The sequence below is a fragment of the Ranitomeya variabilis genome, chromosome 4 (assembly GCF_051348905.1).
Source record: "Ranitomeya variabilis isolate aRanVar5 chromosome 4, aRanVar5.hap1, whole genome shotgun sequence".
NCBI lineage: Eukaryota > Metazoa > Chordata > Amphibia > Anura > Dendrobatidae > Ranitomeya > Ranitomeya variabilis.
The window spans coordinates 7,809,605-7,826,577 of NC_135235.1; the positions used below are offsets into that span (position 1 = coordinate 7,809,605).

The 16,973-nt window shown below is 47.5% G+C and overlaps 1 protein-coding gene across 4 annotated transcripts in view; it reads right to left on the bottom strand.

Moving 5' to 3' along the window:
• Window positions 1-16,973, bottom strand: part of LOC143768313 (pancreatic lipase-related protein 2-like) — a 131,988-nt gene that overhangs the window by 49,485 nt on the left and 65,530 nt on the right. The window lies entirely within an intron of this gene.

Genomic DNA, 16,973 nt, shown 5'->3' on the forward strand with positions numbered 1-16,973 from the left:
CCCCAACCTGCCAGTGCTACCCAGACTCACTAGAAGTGTAGCTAGAAGACAGTGCACTACACCAGCGGTAGCAAGCATAGCGGGCCCTGTTAGGCCAATAGCAACCCCTGCGCTGCGAAGGTCCACACGCAGCACTCAAAATCAAACTCCCCTCCGCTACAAAACTTGAAGGTATTAATAAGGGCTGCTATTCAGTTGAAATTGTTTGTGTGCATATCTTTTGTTACAGGTTTTAAAATGGACAATAGAGTAATGGACGGTGAATTGCTCAAAAACTTTCAAAAAGGGGGACCCCTTTGTTTACCCGGGGTCCCCGCTGTTTCAACCACTGAACTGAGAGTCATAAACTGTGCATGACCTAATTTTCGCAACGTTCAAGAGTTCTCACCTCCCATAAAGGGAAGCACTGTTATGTTTAATTGTTTATGCTATTTCAAAATTTTGTGTGTTCCCTGTTAACATGTATTGTTGTTCTTGTTTTCCCAGTCCCGGAGTACTGGATTTAACCTAGTGAGTGCAGCGCCCCAGAGTCCTGGTCGTTGCAGTACTGTGGCTCCGCCACTATGGGGAGCTATGGTACGTCTGATTGCACTAAGGAGTTTCTCTGACCAGGTACACTCTCACTACACTTCACACTTCGGCCACCAGGGGGGGTGGTCCTATCTAGTAGGCCACTCCTCACACTCTGGTAAAACTGGGGGTTGGACAGGAAGACAGGGAGAGAAGTAACTGGGAAGAGCTAGTGAGAGAACCTGTCAGGGATGGGATCCTGACAGACTCCTCAGAGCAGAACTAACCAGTGCACAACGGGAATACAGTAAAGAGGAATTGGGACCAGAAGGAGTCGTGCTGTTAGACCGAGGCACAAACAGTCGGTGGCCGGAACGCCGAGCAAGTAAGAGACTTTAAGTACTACTGCAAACCACGGCAGGACAGCCAATTACAGGTTGGCTGTCTCACTTAACACCTAAGCAGACAACGGAGGCAGCTGTGGGAGAGGGGCGACTCTAGGGTCCCGGAAGAACTCCAGGCCTACCCCGTCATACGGGTGCGTCCTACCATATCACCTGGAGGACGGAGAGAACGAACATCAGAGATAGACAGAACCAGTTGTGAGGACTTTCCCGGGAGCTCAGCAGGGAAGGACTACAACACCCAGCGCTAGAAGGTAGACACTGATTCCCACCTGTAAAGAGAACTCCTGATGTGTCTTTAGACCGGCCGGTCTCTGACAGCCCTGGTAACAGCGCTCTGGACTGAGGACTTTAAAACCTTCAGTAAAGAGGTAAAGAGACTGCAACTTGGTGTCCTCGTTATTTACTGCACCGCACCACCATCTACATCCGTCACATCATTCACGGTGCGCCCCTCGGCAGGGTCACGGATCGGGCCTAGCGACCGTGACAACCCTAGAGTAGAGACTCAGAGGCCCGGTACCGGGTACCCCTCGGCCCTGCGGCAGTGGGGGCGCTACACATTCTTTTTTAAGGGGTCAGGAATTTACATACACGAGGCTATATGATGGTGATAAAATTAAAGTCCTTAGTTGGAATATAAGAGGGCTGTCGGAGGGGACTCGAAGAACGGCGATTATGGAATATGTTAGAAAACGAAGTCCGGATGTCATTTGTCTTCAAGAGATGCATCTACTTGGGGAAAAGGTGGAAGTGTTGAAGAGGAGGTGGATTGGGAAGACATATCACTCTACTTATTCTTCTTATGCTAGGGGGGGGTTCGATTTTCATAGGAGAATCAACACACTTTGAAGAAATCGAGAGTCATGTGGATAGGGATGGGCAGTATGTTTTGATACTTTGCAAAATTTATGGGCAACCATTGTGTATAGTGGCTGTGTATATCCCACCCCCATATTTTGGGAAAAAGGTCCAAGAGATATTTGAATTATATAAACGGAGTATGGGATTACCATTGTTAATTATTGGGGACTTCAATAACGTGGTGGATGAAGGGTGGGATAGGCACAAGCAAGGAATGAGCACAGGCACTACAAATGTGTCGTTATTTGGGAACTATATGAAAGAATTGGAGATGGTGGATCCCTGGAGAGTGAGGAATGAGAATGAAGTTTGTTAGTCCTGCTACTCGGCGACACATGGGTCTCTCTCCAGGATTGACCCAGCATTGGGTAATGATCTAATGACTCACATGGTCTGTGGGGTAGAATACCTCCCGAGAGTGATTTCTGATCACAAGCCTATAGATTTGTTAATTAGACGGACAGGAGGGATGACTGGACGGGGAGTTGGGTGGAAGCTGCACCCGTTATGGCTTGAACATATTAATATGGACAACTTTAAGAGGGAGGTTAAAGAATATTGGCAGCTTAACGAGGATAGTGCTGATAAGCGGTTACTTTGGAACGCAATGAAAGCTTTTTTTGAGGGGCATTCTTTTTAGGGAGATTTGTAAATGTAAATTCAAAACTAGGCTAGAAGATAGGGAAGTCATAGAGACACTAGAAAGGGCGGCAGAAAGGGACATGGTGTCAAACCCATGAGTGGAAAATCAATGTAGGTTTAGGGGAGCCCAGTTAGCGGTCAATAATCTATATATGAAGAAAGCGGAGAGAAGATGAGCACTCCAGAAAATTCAGTTCTTTGATAAGGGGAAAGAGTGGGTCACTTATCGGTTGTGACGGCAGCACAGAAGGACTCGTAATATGTATACAAACTAAGGATGGATGAGGGAACTTAGATAGTGGACATAGAGGATATTCTGCGGGAGTTTAGCAGGGTCTATGAACAATTGTATGCATCTGGACTAAGGGCCACATTAGGGGATATTGAAGGTTTCCTTGGAGCGGCAGGACTTCCCAGGATTAAGGATTGTGATAGAAGGAGGTTGGAAGAACCTATAACGGAAGAAGAGATTAAGCCGGTTAGCCGATGGACTCCCGGTTGAGATATATAAAAACTTGATGGATGTATCAGTGGCTAAATTAAAGGTAGTCTTTTGAGAGGCGTTAAAGGAGGGGGAGCTGCCGACGTCCATGAGAGAGGCAATAGTGGTGGTTATTCCGAAAAGAAGGTAAGGACCCAGAGTTGGCAGAATCTTATAGGCCCAGTTGCTGACGGCAGATGTTAAGATATTGGCCAAGGTAGAGGCTAACCGCTTGGCGAGTGTGGTCCAGGACCTGGTCCATCCTGATCAATTCAGTTTTATGCCCAATAAGTCTACAGCAATAAATTTGTGTAGACTATTCTTGAACATGCAGCTGCCGTTGGATAACGAGGTTGTAAGGTTGTGGTATCGCTGGATGTGCGTAAAGCGTTTGACAGTGTTGAATGGTGTTATCTTTGGGACGTATTAAGAGGTTTTGGATTTGGGCTAACCTCTATTTCATGAGTGTGACTATTATATACATCCCCGACTGCTAGGGTTAGAGTTAGTGGACAATTATCAAGAAGTTTTAATCTTCATAGGGGGACTAGGCAGGGGTGCCCACTGTCTCCGCTGCTTTTTGCATTGGCAGTGGAGCCCCTGACGAAGAAAATTAGAAATGCAGTCTCAGGGGGTTTAGGTACAGTATGGCCTGGTAGAAGAAAAAATAGCCCTGTATGCAGATAACGTGTTACTTTTCTTGGAGGACTCTGGGGAGTTATTGTTGGGAGCGATGAATATCCTTAGGACGTTTGGGAATGTGTCAGGCCTTGTGTGATGGTGTGATATGCTATGTGGGTATCATTTTGTGTATATTTCTATTTTACTTATTTTCATGGTGTTGAGTTGTTATTTGCCATCTGATATTCTCCCCACAGTTCTGTATTGTTATCTCTCCACAGGGTTAGTGAGTAATGTTGTTTGCTAATATGCTAATGACATGTTGACCTAGCTTGTTGAAACAATGAGCCCCTGCGACCCACCCCCCTAACCTGTGAATGGGGAGGTGAGACACAGATCAGTCTTGTTTGGAACTGTGAAGTGAACACAGCACATCTGAGAGAGAAAGAAGGGAATATGGACTGTTATCCTCTGTGCTGGATTGTTGGGCTTTTATCCTGTAACTGAACTGCATTTGTGTTCTGGAATATTTGTATCCTTTGTGTGGTGGATCGTATATGGACCTTTCGCACTTTTGCCTAAATAAAGGTCTTGGGATTGTTCACTCTTCGCTGGCTCTGTTGATTGTGTGGTACCGGAGAAGGAACCTGTGACAACTGGTGGCAAGCAGCGGGATCAACAGAGCGTAACCTAATGGAGAACCACATACAGAGTGAGTACAGAAATTGGACTGTATCCAGTTTGCAGGAGAGAGCCAGAGACCAGGGCCTGAACTACCAGGGACTGACTAAAGAGGCCTTAATTGACCTACTGGTGGGTGCCAGCCCGGCCACTTCCTCCCATATGTCTGAAGGACAAGCACTGGAGACGAGGACCCCCACCCCAAAAAGCCAGTGGGTGGTGTGGTACGAAGAAGAGATGGCGGTTCTGGGCCCAGGCGTCTCTTAGGAGTACAAGGAGGAGGCTGCCCGCCGGGCACAGCGGAGACAAGAAGCAATGGAGCTTGAAAGAGGGAGTAACACAATGTGGAATGTATACCCAACGATCCGGGAACCTGTACAGATCACCCAAAGTTTAAGCTTCCGGAGATGTGGAGGGGTTCTTCAAGGACTTTGAGCAGCAGTGTGATGTGATGGAGGTGCCCCACTCTGGCTGGATGCGTTTGTTAGTGGGACTCCTGAACGGTAGCCTGGCAGAGGCTTACCGAACCATTGACTCCCAGCGGAACTGGGATTATAACATTGTAAAGCAGACTATCCTGGATTACCATGCTATCACCCCAGACTCACATAGGGCCAAGTTCCGAGACCTCCCATGCACTACGGGGGGATCGTTTAGGATGTATGCACATAAGATGTCCCAGGCATGTTGGAGATGGCTGGAAGCAGAAAATGCCTTTACTGTGGAAGATGTTATACAGGCGTTCCTTATAGAACAATTTCTTGCCAAGTGTCCCGCAGAGGTACGGGAATGGGTCCGGGAGCGCACGCTGTGCACCGTGGATAGAGCTGCAGCCCTGGCCGATGAAGCCCTTACTATCCAACCGCAATGGAGGAGGCTTCTGGACAATGAACCACGGCCTTCTCCCGCGCCCCAGCCCCCTCCGATTATATCTGCCCCTCCACCCAGCCGCAGGCCGATGACATTCACAGCTCACAATCCTGGGCCCCAACAGTTCCGACCATGACCTGGGGGTATCACAGAGAGGAGATGTTACGGGTGTGGGCAACCTGGACATTTGCAGTCTGGCTGTCCTTCAAGGATTCAGAGGGAGCCCCATGCAGCCCCACCTCGTCCAGTGCATCTTGTGCACTCCATCCCACCTGAGGAAGAGCTACCACCACCCCCATCAGAGTGGACCACCGACCACGGCACCATATATACCCCTCCTGGACTGCGCAGACTCCGGCCTTTGTCCATCAGAAATACACAGCAACGGCATTGCCACCTGCAGGATGTCTTAATTGATGGATACAAAGTGTCGGGATTTAGAGACATGGGGGCATTCCTGACTATCGCTGACCCCCGTGTGGTTCGACCCCAGGCAATTCACCAGGGCCCGGGAATTCCCATTGTCCTGGCGGGGGGTGTCCGCAAATATATACAGAGAGCTTTGGTACGTTTGGATTTCGGTTTTGGAGAAAAACTGTGTTGGATTGGCATTATGGGGGGACTTCCTGCAGATATCCTCCTTGGAAATGACATTGGGGAGTTGCAAAGTCATTTTGTGGGAGCAGAAGGTCCGTGGGCCTCTCCTTCTTCTGAAAGAATAATTGGAGGGAGATATCGCAGATACCGTAACACCCATCATTCCCTACATTCTAGAGTTCAGAGACTGTCTCGCCCAGCTAGCTACCTTGGCTAATGAACATCAGCGAACGGCCCAGTCCAGTCAAAAAGCCTGGTATGACCATAAAGCCAGGACCTGGGAATTTATGGACAAGTGCTCATGATTATTGCAACCCCTGCCACTGTACAAGGAACTATAAACAGTGGAACAAAGTGGACTAAAGTGGGCAGGCCAGAGGTCTGTATAGACCTAATGGTGTGCTCACTTATTTTGAGGGGGGAGAGGTTGTGATGGTGTGATATGTTATGTGGGTATCATTTTTGTGCATATTTCTATTTTACTTATTTTCATGGTGTTGAGTTGTTATTTGCCATCTGATATTCTCCCCACAGTTCTGTATTGTTATCTCTCCACAGGGTCAGTGAGTAATGTTGTTTGCTAATATGCTAATGACATGTTGACCTAGCTTGTTGAAATAATGAGCCCCTGCGACCCACCCCCCTAACCTGTGAATGGGGAGGTGAGACACAGATCAGTAGGGTTGAGCGACTTTTACTTTTTCAGGATCGAGTCGGGTTTCGCAAAACCCGACTTTGTCAAAAGTCGGGTCGGGTGAAATCGGCCGATCATTGCGAAAAGTCGGGGGCCGACTGAAACACGAAACCCATTGCAAGTCAATGGGGAATAAAAGTCGGCAGTGAGTGGAGGACAGGAAAACACCTACAGAGCCCATTTTAATGTCAAAAACATCAATTATTGTTACTTAAGCTTGTCAATCTTAATTAACCTTATAATAATAGTTAGGTTTTGAAAATTGGGGGTCATATGGTTAAAGTTGTGGGGGGGGGGGGGAGGGCTGGCTCAATTTTTTCTTGGGCCCAGGAAATGTGGAATACGTCACGGCGGTGGAGCAGGGAGAGGTAAGTATTTCAACTTTGCAAGTGCTGTGATCCAGAGCAAGCAGGGGGGCCCACTCGTTCGCATTGGCACTGGCACAGGGCCCCTCAAAGTACGGCGTTGTGTTTGACGGCGGGGGCTCCTCCCACCGGCAGTGACACTTTTGCGTACTATGACGGGCCCTGTGACAGTGATGTCGCCAACGAGTATGCCCCCCCACCTGATGAAGGAACCTGCACTTTCATATGCACCTTCCTCTTTGTCCCCGTGTAAGGTGGTATAGTATGCGGGAAGGGGGACCTGACTTTCAGCAGGGTCAGATTCTGGCTGTGTAGAGTGCAAGGGGAATGTAGTGGTCTGGGTCAATGTACCAGCAGACCCATCAAGCAGTGGCTGGGTAATAGGCAGGATGAGGAGGAAACACAGATATAGGCCCAAAATAAAAAAGGAGGCTAAAAGCAGAAAAAAATTGGTAACAGGAGTAAACAGGCAGCATTGCTTTGTTCAGTGGAGGACAACAACAAGCAGCAGCAGACACTGTTAGTAGGGCCCAACCAAACTAGAAGGGCAAATACAGTTTCAAATTCTAAATACAGGCCGAAAGCCTGTAGATTGAAACTCAGCTTTGTTTCTTTGAGGAAACCAAGAGGCAGCAGCAGACGTCACTAGGCCCAAACCAAGAACCAGGCCAAATGCAGTTTCATATTGTTGATAGAGGCCGAAAGCCTGTAGATTCAAACTCAGCTTTGTTTAGTAGAGGTGGAGTGGGCGCACCCACCTGTCCAGGCAAACGGCACTTGCACGGGTGCTTGCGCCAAGTGGTGACCACGGTCCTGTGGGGGGAGTCAGCCCATTTAGGAAGGTATAAAAATGGCCTATGGTGGACATTCAGCAGCTGCAAATGGAGGAATTGGCAAAGTCAGTAAGAGGAGGGCAAAAGCGAGTCATTTATCACCCAAGCTACGTGTCAGCAGGGGAAGGTGGCGCAAAATAATTGGCAATCCATGATTGGTTCATTTTAATGAAGGTTAGATCATCTACATTTTGGGTAGCCAGACGTGTCCTTTTTTCAGTCAGTATTGAACCAGCAGCACTGAAGACTCTTTCTGAAAGCACACTGGCAGCAGGGCAAGCGAGCTCCTGTAATGCATATTCTGCCAATTCGGGCCAGGTGTCTAGTTTAGATGGCCAGTAATCAAAGGGGAATGACCTGTGAGGGAGAACATCGATAAGGGATGAAAAATAGTTTGTAACCATACTGGACAAATGCTGTCTCCTGTCACTTTGAATAGATGCAGCAGTCCCTGTTGTGTCAGCGGTCATTGAAAAATCACTCCACAACCTTGTCAGAAAACCCCTCTGTTCAACGCCACTTCGGATTTCGGCACCTCTAGCACCTCTGTCATGTTGCCCCCTACGGCAAGTGTGAGGACCATCACCGCCTCTGTGTGCTGGGAATGCCTGAACCAAACGGTCTACAAGAGTTGCTTGTTTGGTAGCCAATATTTGCTCAAGGTTCTCATGTGGCATGATGTTTTGCATTTTCCCTTTATAGCGTGGATACAGGAGGCAGGCCAACCAGTAATCGTCATCGGTCATCATTTTGACAATGCAGGGGTCCCTTTTTAGAATACGCAAGGCATACTCAGCCATGTGGGCCAATGTTCCTGGTGTCAATTCACTGGTCCTGCTGGGTTGAGGAGCACTTTCTTGGAAATCCACATCACAAGTGTCCCGCAAGAAACCTGTACCTGACCTTGCAACGCCACCAGTTTCAAGTGGCCCCTGAGAAGCATCCTCCTCCCATACATAGTCATCCCCATCATCCTCCTCCTCATCCTCTTCGACCGCCACCTCGTCCTGGACAGTTCCCTGACCAGACAATGGCTGACTGTCATCAAGGATTCCCTCCTCCTCGGCTGCAGACGCCAGCTCCTTGATGTGCGTCAAACTTTGCATCAGCAGACGCATAAGTGGGATGCTCATGCTTATGATGGCGTCGTCTGCACTTGCCAGCTGTGTGCATTCCTCGAAACACTGAAGGACTTGACAGAGGTCTTGTAGCTTGGACCACTGCACACCAGACAACTCCATGTCTGCCATCCAACTGCCTGCCCGTGTATGCGTATCCTCCCACAAATACATGACAGCACGCCTGTTCACACAGCCTCTGAACCATGTGCAGTGTGGAGTTCCACCTTGTTGCAACGTCGATAATTAGGCGGTGCTGTGGAAGATTGAGCGATCGCTGATGGTTCAGCATACGGCTGGAGTGTACGGGCGACCGGCGGATGTGCGAGCAAAGTCTTCGCACCTTCAGGAGCAGGGCTGGTAACTCCGGATAATTTTTAACAAAGCACTGCACCACCAGGTTCAAAGTGTAAGCCAGGCAAGGTATATGTTTGAGTTGTGAAAGGGCTATGGCAGCCATAAAATTCCTTCCATTATCACTGACTACCTTGCCTGCCTCAAGATGTATACTGCCCAGCCATGACTGAGTTTCTTGCTGGAAGAACTCGGCCAGAACTTCCGCGGTGTGTCTGTTGTCACCCAAACACTTCATTTCAAACACGGCCTGCTGACGCTTCCCACTAGCTGTTCCGTAATGGGACACCTCGTGTGCAACACTGGCAGCTGCGGATGGAGTGGTCGTGCGACAGTGCTCTGTGGATGAGCTTTCGCTTCTGGAGGAGGAGGAGGAGGAGGTGGGGTGGCGAACTGTTATGGACCTGGTGGTTAGGAGCACCCGGAATGACCTGATGAGTAAACTAGAAATCGGAACAAGCTCTGGGAAAGTGGGAACTCTGCTGACCGCAAACCCTACTCCTATCACACACACTAGAAATAGCCGTGGAGCGTACCTAACTCTCCCTAGACGCCTCTTCACAGCCTAAGAGCTAACTACCCCTAAAGATAGAAATAGAAGCCTAACCTTGCCTCAGAGAATTTTCCCAAAGGTAAAGGCAGCCCCCCACAAATATTGACTGTGAGTTAAGAGGAGAGTCACAAACACAGGAATGAAACAGGTTTTAGCAAAGGAGGCCAGACTTTACTAAATAGTCAGAGGATAGAAAAGGAAACTATGCGGTCAGCACAAAAAACTACAAAAACCACACAGAGTATGCAAAAAGACCCCCACACCGACTCACGGTCTGGAGGTGCAACACTGCACCCCCAGAGCTTCCAGCTAGCAAGGAAATATCATGATAGCAAGCTGGACTAGAATTAGCAGTACTAAGAAATATATTCAGGCAGCAGTAACAACAAATGAACTAGCAGGGACTTAGCTTCTGCTGGAGTAGACAGGTCCTCAGAGAAGTCCAAGAGAGATCTGAACCAATACTGAAACATTGACAGCTGGCATGAAGTAATGATCTGAGTAGAGTTAAATAGGGAAGCCAGGATAACAATAAACAAGGGCAGCTGAGAAAGCAAACCTCAGAGACCAGCAGTTCGGCTCAAAACCACCAGAGGGAGTCCAAGAGCAGAACTAACCAAAGTACCATTCATGACCACAGGAGGGAGTCCGAGAAATGGAATTCACAACAGTACCCTCCCCTTGAGGAGGGGTCACCGAACCCTCACCAGGGCCCCCAGGCCGATCAGGACGAGCCAAATGAAAGGCACGAACCAAATCGGCAGCATGGACATCGGAGGCAACAACCCAGGAATTATCCTCCTGACCATAGCCCTTCCACTTAACCAGGTACTGAAGCTTCCGTCTCGAAATACGAGAATCCAAAATTTTTTCCACCACATACTCCAACTCCCCCTCAACCAACACCGGAGCAGGAGGATCAACGGAGGGAACCATAGGCGCCACATACCTCCGCAACAACGACCTATGGAACACATTATGGATGGCAAAGGAAGCTGGAAGGACCAAACGAAATGACACAGGGTTGAGAATTTCAGAAATCTTATAAGGACCAACGAAACGAGGCTTAAACTTAGGAGAAGAAACCTTCATAGGAACATAACGAGAAGATAACTAAACCAAATCCCCAACACGAAGTCGAGGACCAACACAACGACGGCGGTTAGCAAAACGCTGAGCCTTCTCCTGGGACAACGTCAGATTGTCCACTAGGTGAGTCCAAATTTGCTGCAATCTGTCCACCACAGAATCCACACCAGGACAGTCAGAAGGCTCAACCTGCCCTGCAGAAAAACGAGGATGAAATCCAGAATTGCAAAAAAAAGGCGAAAACAAAGTAGCCGAACTAGCCCGATTATTAAGGGCGAACTCAGCCAATGGCAAAAAGGTCACCCAATCATCCTGATCCGCAGAAACAAAGCATCTCAGATAGGTTTCCAAAGTCTGGTTGGTTCGTTCGGTTTGGCCATTTGTCTGAGGATGGAAAGCCGAAGAGAAAGACAAATCAATGCCCATCTTAGCACAAAAGGACCGCCAAAACCTAGAGACAAACTGGGACCCTCTGTCCGACACAATGTTCTCCGGAATGCCATGCAAAAAAACCACATGCTGAAAGAACAATGGCACCAAATCAGAGGAGGAAGGCAATTTAGGCAAGGGTACCAAATGGACCATCTTAGAAAAGCGATCACAAACCACCCAGATGACAGACATCCTTTGAGAGACAGGAAGATCTGAAATAAAATCCATGGAAACATGCGTCCAGGGCCTTTTCGGGACCGGCAAGGGCAAAAGCAACCCACTGGCACGAGAACAGCAGGGCTTGGCCCGAGCACAAATCCCACAAGACTGCACAAAAGAACGCACATCCCGTGACAAGGAAGGCCACCAAAAGGACCTAGCCACCAAATCCCTGGTACCAAAAATGCCAGGATGACCAGCCAACACTGAGCAATGAACCTCAGAAATAACTCTGCTAGTCCATCTATCAGGGACAAACAGTTTCTCCGCTGGACAACGGTCAGGTCTATCAGCCTGAAACTCCTGCAGCGCTCGCCGCAAATCAGGGGAGATGGCAGACAGAATTACCCCCTCTTTGAGAATACCAGCCGGCTCAGGGACTCCCGGAGAATCAGGCACAAAACTCCTAGAAAGGGCATCAGCCTTCACATTCCTAGAACCCGGAAGGTATGAGACCACAAAATCGAAACGGGAGAAAAACAGTGACCATCGAGCCTGTCTAGGATTCAACCGCTTGGCAGACTCAAGATAAGTCAAATTCTTGTGATCCGTCAAGACCACAACGCGGTGCTTGGCTCCCTCAAGCCAATGTCGCCACTCCTCGAATGCCCACTTCATAGCCAGCAGCTCCCGATTGCCAACATCATAATTACGCTCAGCAGGCGAAAACTTTCCAGAAAAGAAGGCACATGGCTTCATCACAGAGCCATCAGAACTTCTTTGAGACAAAACAGCCCCTGCTCCAATCTCAGAAGCATCAACCTCAACCTGAAAAGGGAGCGAAACATCTGGCTGAGGCAACACAGGGGCCGAAGAAAAACGACGTTTCAGCTCCTGAAAAGCCTCCACGGCCGCAGAGGACCAATTCACCACATCAGCACCTTTCTTTGTCAAATCAGTCAAAGGTTTAACCACACTAGAAAAATTAGCGATGAAGCGACGGTAAAAATTAGCAAAGCCCAGGAATTTCTGAAGACTCTTCACAGATGTAGGTTGGGTCCAATCATAAATGGCCTGAACTTTAACAGGATCCATCTCGATAGTAGAAGGGGAAAAAATGAAGCCCAAAAAGGAAACCTTCTGAACTCCGAAGAGACATTTAGACCCCTTCACAAACAAGGAATTAGCACGAAGGACCTGGAATACCATTCTGACCTGCTTCACATGAGACTCCCAATCATCTGAAAAGACCAAAATATCATCCAAATATACGATCATGAATCTATCCAGATACTTTCGGAAGATGTCATGCATAAAGGACTGAAACACAGATGGAGCGGTAGAAAGCCCGAATGGCATCACCAGGTACTCAAAATGGCCCTCGGGCGTATTAAATGCTGTTTTCCATTCATCGCCCTGTTTAATACGCACAAGGTTATACGCCCCTCGAAGATCTATCTTGGTGAACCAACTAGCCCCCTTAATCCAAGCAAACAAATCAGACAGCAGAGGCAAAGGGTACTGAAATTTGACTGTGATTTTATTGAGAAGGCGGTAGTCTATACAGGGTCTCAGAGAACCATCCTTCTTGGCCACAAAAAAGAACCCTTCTCCCAACGGTGATGAAGACGGGCGAATATACCCTTTCTCCAAGGACTCCTTTATATAACTCCGCATAGCGGCGTATTCTGGCACGGATAAATTGAAAAGTCGGCCCTTAGGAAACTTACTACCAGGGATCAAATTTATAGCACAATCACAATCCCTATGAGGGGGTAGGATACTGGATTTGGCTCATCAAATACATCCCGGTAATCCGACAGAAACTCAGGGACATCAGAAGGAGTGGATGAAGAAATTGACATCATCGGAACATCGCCATGTACCCCTTGACAACCCCAACTAGACACGGACATTGATTTCCAATCCAATACTGGATTATGAACCTGTAGCCATGGCAAACCCAAGACAACCACATCATGCAAATTATGCAACACCAAAAAGCAAATATCTTCCTGATGTGCAGGAGCCATGCACATGGTCAACTGAGTCCAGTACTGAGGTTTATTCCTGGCCAAAGGCGTAGCATCAATTCCCCTCAATGGAATAGGATACTGCAAAGGCTCCAGGAAAAAACCACAACGCCTGGCAAACTCCAAGTCCATCAAATTCAGGGCAGCGCCCGTATCCACAAATGCCATAACCGAGTAGGACGACAGAGAGCAAATCAAAGTAACAGACAAAAGAAATTTAGGCTGTACAGTAGCAATGGTGACAGACCTAGCGAACTGCTTAGTGCGCTTAGGACAACCAGAAATAGCATGAGTAGGGTCACCACAGTAAAAACACAGCCGATTCTGACGTCTGTGTTCTTGCCGTTCAATTCTGGTCCAAGTTCTATCACATTGCATAAGCTCAGGCCTCTGCTCAGAGGACACCGCCAAATGGTGCACAACTTTGCGCTCGCGCAAACGCCAATCAATTTGAATGGCCAAGGACATTGATTCATTCAGACCAGCAGGCGTGGGGAATCCCACCATAACATCCTTAAGGGCTTCAGAAAGACCCTTTCTAAAAATTGCTGCCAGGGCACACTCATTCCATTGCGTAACCACAGACCACTTTCTAAACTTCTGACAATATACCTCCGCTTCATCCTGCCCCTGACACAAAGCCAGCAAGGTTTTCTCTGCCTGATCCACTGAATTCGGTTCGTCATAAAGCAATCCAAGCGCCAGAAACACCGGATTACTCACCGGTAATGCTCTTTTATAGAGCCACGACAGCACCCACTTGAGAGAGGGGATCCGCCCCTAGGAACAGGAAACCCTATGGAGAGATAAAAGGGGCGGTCCCCCTCGCTCCCACAGTTGGGTTACAGAGATTGCGAGGAACCGCCCACCAGATTTAGTAGGCAATTTGATATCAGCTTTTATCATTAGTTAACTTAGTATGGCTAACTACAAGAACCAAAAAACACCCTTAATCGTGCTTTTATAAAAATAACTTAATAGGGTGGGAAGTAAAGGGGTGCTGTCGTGACTCTATAAAAGAGCATTACCGGTGAGTAATCCAGTGTTTTCTCTTCGCCACGACAGCACCCACTTGAGAGACTTTCAGAGATAGTCATTTGGGAGGGATCACAGTGTTAAGAACTGATCTACCAAAAGACAGGTCAGATGAAGAAGATAAATCCAATCTATAGTGATTATAGAATGTAGTGGGAGAAGCCCAAGTTGCGGCCTTACATATCAGTTCTATTGGAACTTCTGCTCGCTCGGCCCAGGATGATGCTATCGCCCGAGTGGAGTGTGCTTTTACAGTCTCAGGCGGGTTCTCCCCTTTGGATGAATAGGCCAGACATATTGCATCCCGAATCCACCGAGATAAGGTACCCTTCGTGATTCCATCTCCTTTCCTATGGCCCTGGAAGGAAATAAAGAGAGCCCTGCTCTTCCTCCAGGCGCTAGTTCTATCTAAATAGGCTAATATGGCTCTCCTCACATCTAATGTGTGGTATTTTTGTTCTTCCTGATTCGTAGGGTTATCATAGAAGGAGGGAAGAAAAATTTCTTGTGATCTATGAAATTTAGTGCATACTTTGGGTAAGTAGGAAGGGTCTGTTTTAAGGACAATTCTGTCTGGAAATATAGACATAAACGGTGGATCTATCGATAATGCCTGTATGTCGCTTACTCTTCTAGCTGATACCAAAGCAACAAGAAGAGCTGTCTTGATGGAAACATGTTTTATGTGAGCTGAATGTAGTGGCTCAAAGGGGTGGTCTGTTAGAGCTTCAAGGACTAAATTAACATCCCAAGGTGGTACATGGGGAATTTGGACTGTCTCTGACCTTTGGCAAGCTGCGATAAACCTGGCTACCCACTTGTTACCTGCAATATCATGACCATATAAAGCACCAAGCGCAGAAATGTGTACTTTTAAGGTACTGACTGCCAGACCTAAATCGCGCCCTTTTTGAAGAAATTCTAGGACCATAGGGATCTGAATCTCGTTTGATAGTGCTGTTGGGTAGAGGTTTAAGAATTTTTTCCACACTCTCACATAAATGGATGTGGTAGATTTTTTCCTACTTAGTAGCAGAGTGTCAATTACTTTGTTAGAAAATCCTCTCATTTTCAGCAGCCGCCTCTCAAATGCCAGGCAGTCAACCGCAGACCCTTCACCTGAGGGTGGTTGAAGGGGTCTTGGGAGAGCAGATCCTGATCCTCCGGAAGGATCCACGGGTCTGAAATTGACATAATTCTCAGCCAGGAGAACCATGGCCTCTTGGGCCAAAACGGAGCTATTAAGATCACGTTTGCTCTGTCCTCCCTTATCTTCCTGATCACCGTTGGAAGAAGTATTAGTGGGGGAAAGGCATATGCTTTCTGGAATGTCCATGGGACTTGCAGAGCATCGAAGATATCTGGATTGTCGGATCGGAACAATGAAGCGAACCTTTTGACTTGTCTGTTGTGTCTCGTCGCAAAAAGGTCTATCTCGGGAGTACCCCATTTTTTGATTATCATTAAAAAGATACGACGGCTGAGAACCCACTCTCCTTGGCGGAGAGTGTGGCGGCTGAGGAAATCCGCTTTTGGATTGTCAACTCCTCTTACATGCAGTGCTGATAAGGATAGGAGGTGCTCCTCTGCTATGGATAGAATGTCGGCGGCTATAGACATGAGAGCTTCTGATCTTGTTCCCCCTTGGTGGTTTATGTATGCCACTGCTGTCATGTTGTCTGAAAAGATTCTTGTATGCGTTCCGTGTAACTGCGGAAGAAATTTACATATGGCATGATAGATAGCCTTCAGTTCTTTTTGATTAGAGGAATCATTCGATTCTCTAGGAGACCACAGACCTTGAACTATTTGATCTCCTAAGTGTGCTCCCCAACCACTAGGACTGGCATCGGTAAAGAGTGTTTTTGAAGGTTTAACCACCCAGGGAACCCCACTGGTAAAATGACTCTGGTCTAACCACCAGGTAAGAGAATCTACCACGTCAGATGGTAAAGATAACCGACTATCCAATTGGCCTTGTAACCTCTCTTCTTCCTGTAGAATTTTATATTGTAATTTTCTACTATGGAATTGGGCCCATGGGACAGCCGGGATACATGATGTAAAGGAACCAAGAAGGGACATCCCTTCTCTTAGGGAAATTAGGGGTTTATTAATCACCGATTGTACCTTGTTTATAATTGCTAATTGTTTAGAGTCGGGAAGAAAGCACCTTTGATTTGTAGAATCTAGAATAAGCCCTAGGAATGTTTGTCGAGTTGTGGGGGACAACCTGGATTTCTCCCAGTTTACTAACCACCCCAATTCCTGTAGGGACGAAATTGTATCAAGTACTCGTTGATGGCATTGGGAAAGAGAGTTGCCCACTATAAGAAGGTCATCTAAATATGGTATTACAAGAGTGTCTTTTAATCTCAAATATGACATTACTTCTGACATTAATTTTGTGAAGACTCTCGGAGCTATCGACAGTCCAAAGGGCATTGCTGTATATTGATAATGCCTTATCTGACCTTCCATTATAACTGCCACCCGTAGATATTGCTGATGTTCAATGAAGATTGGTAGATGGTAATACGCATCTTTAAGGTCAAGTACTGCCATAAAGCAATGGGGAAACAGGAGCTTTATAGTTGATCGTATAGACTCCATTTTAAAGGTTTGGTTTTCTAAGAAG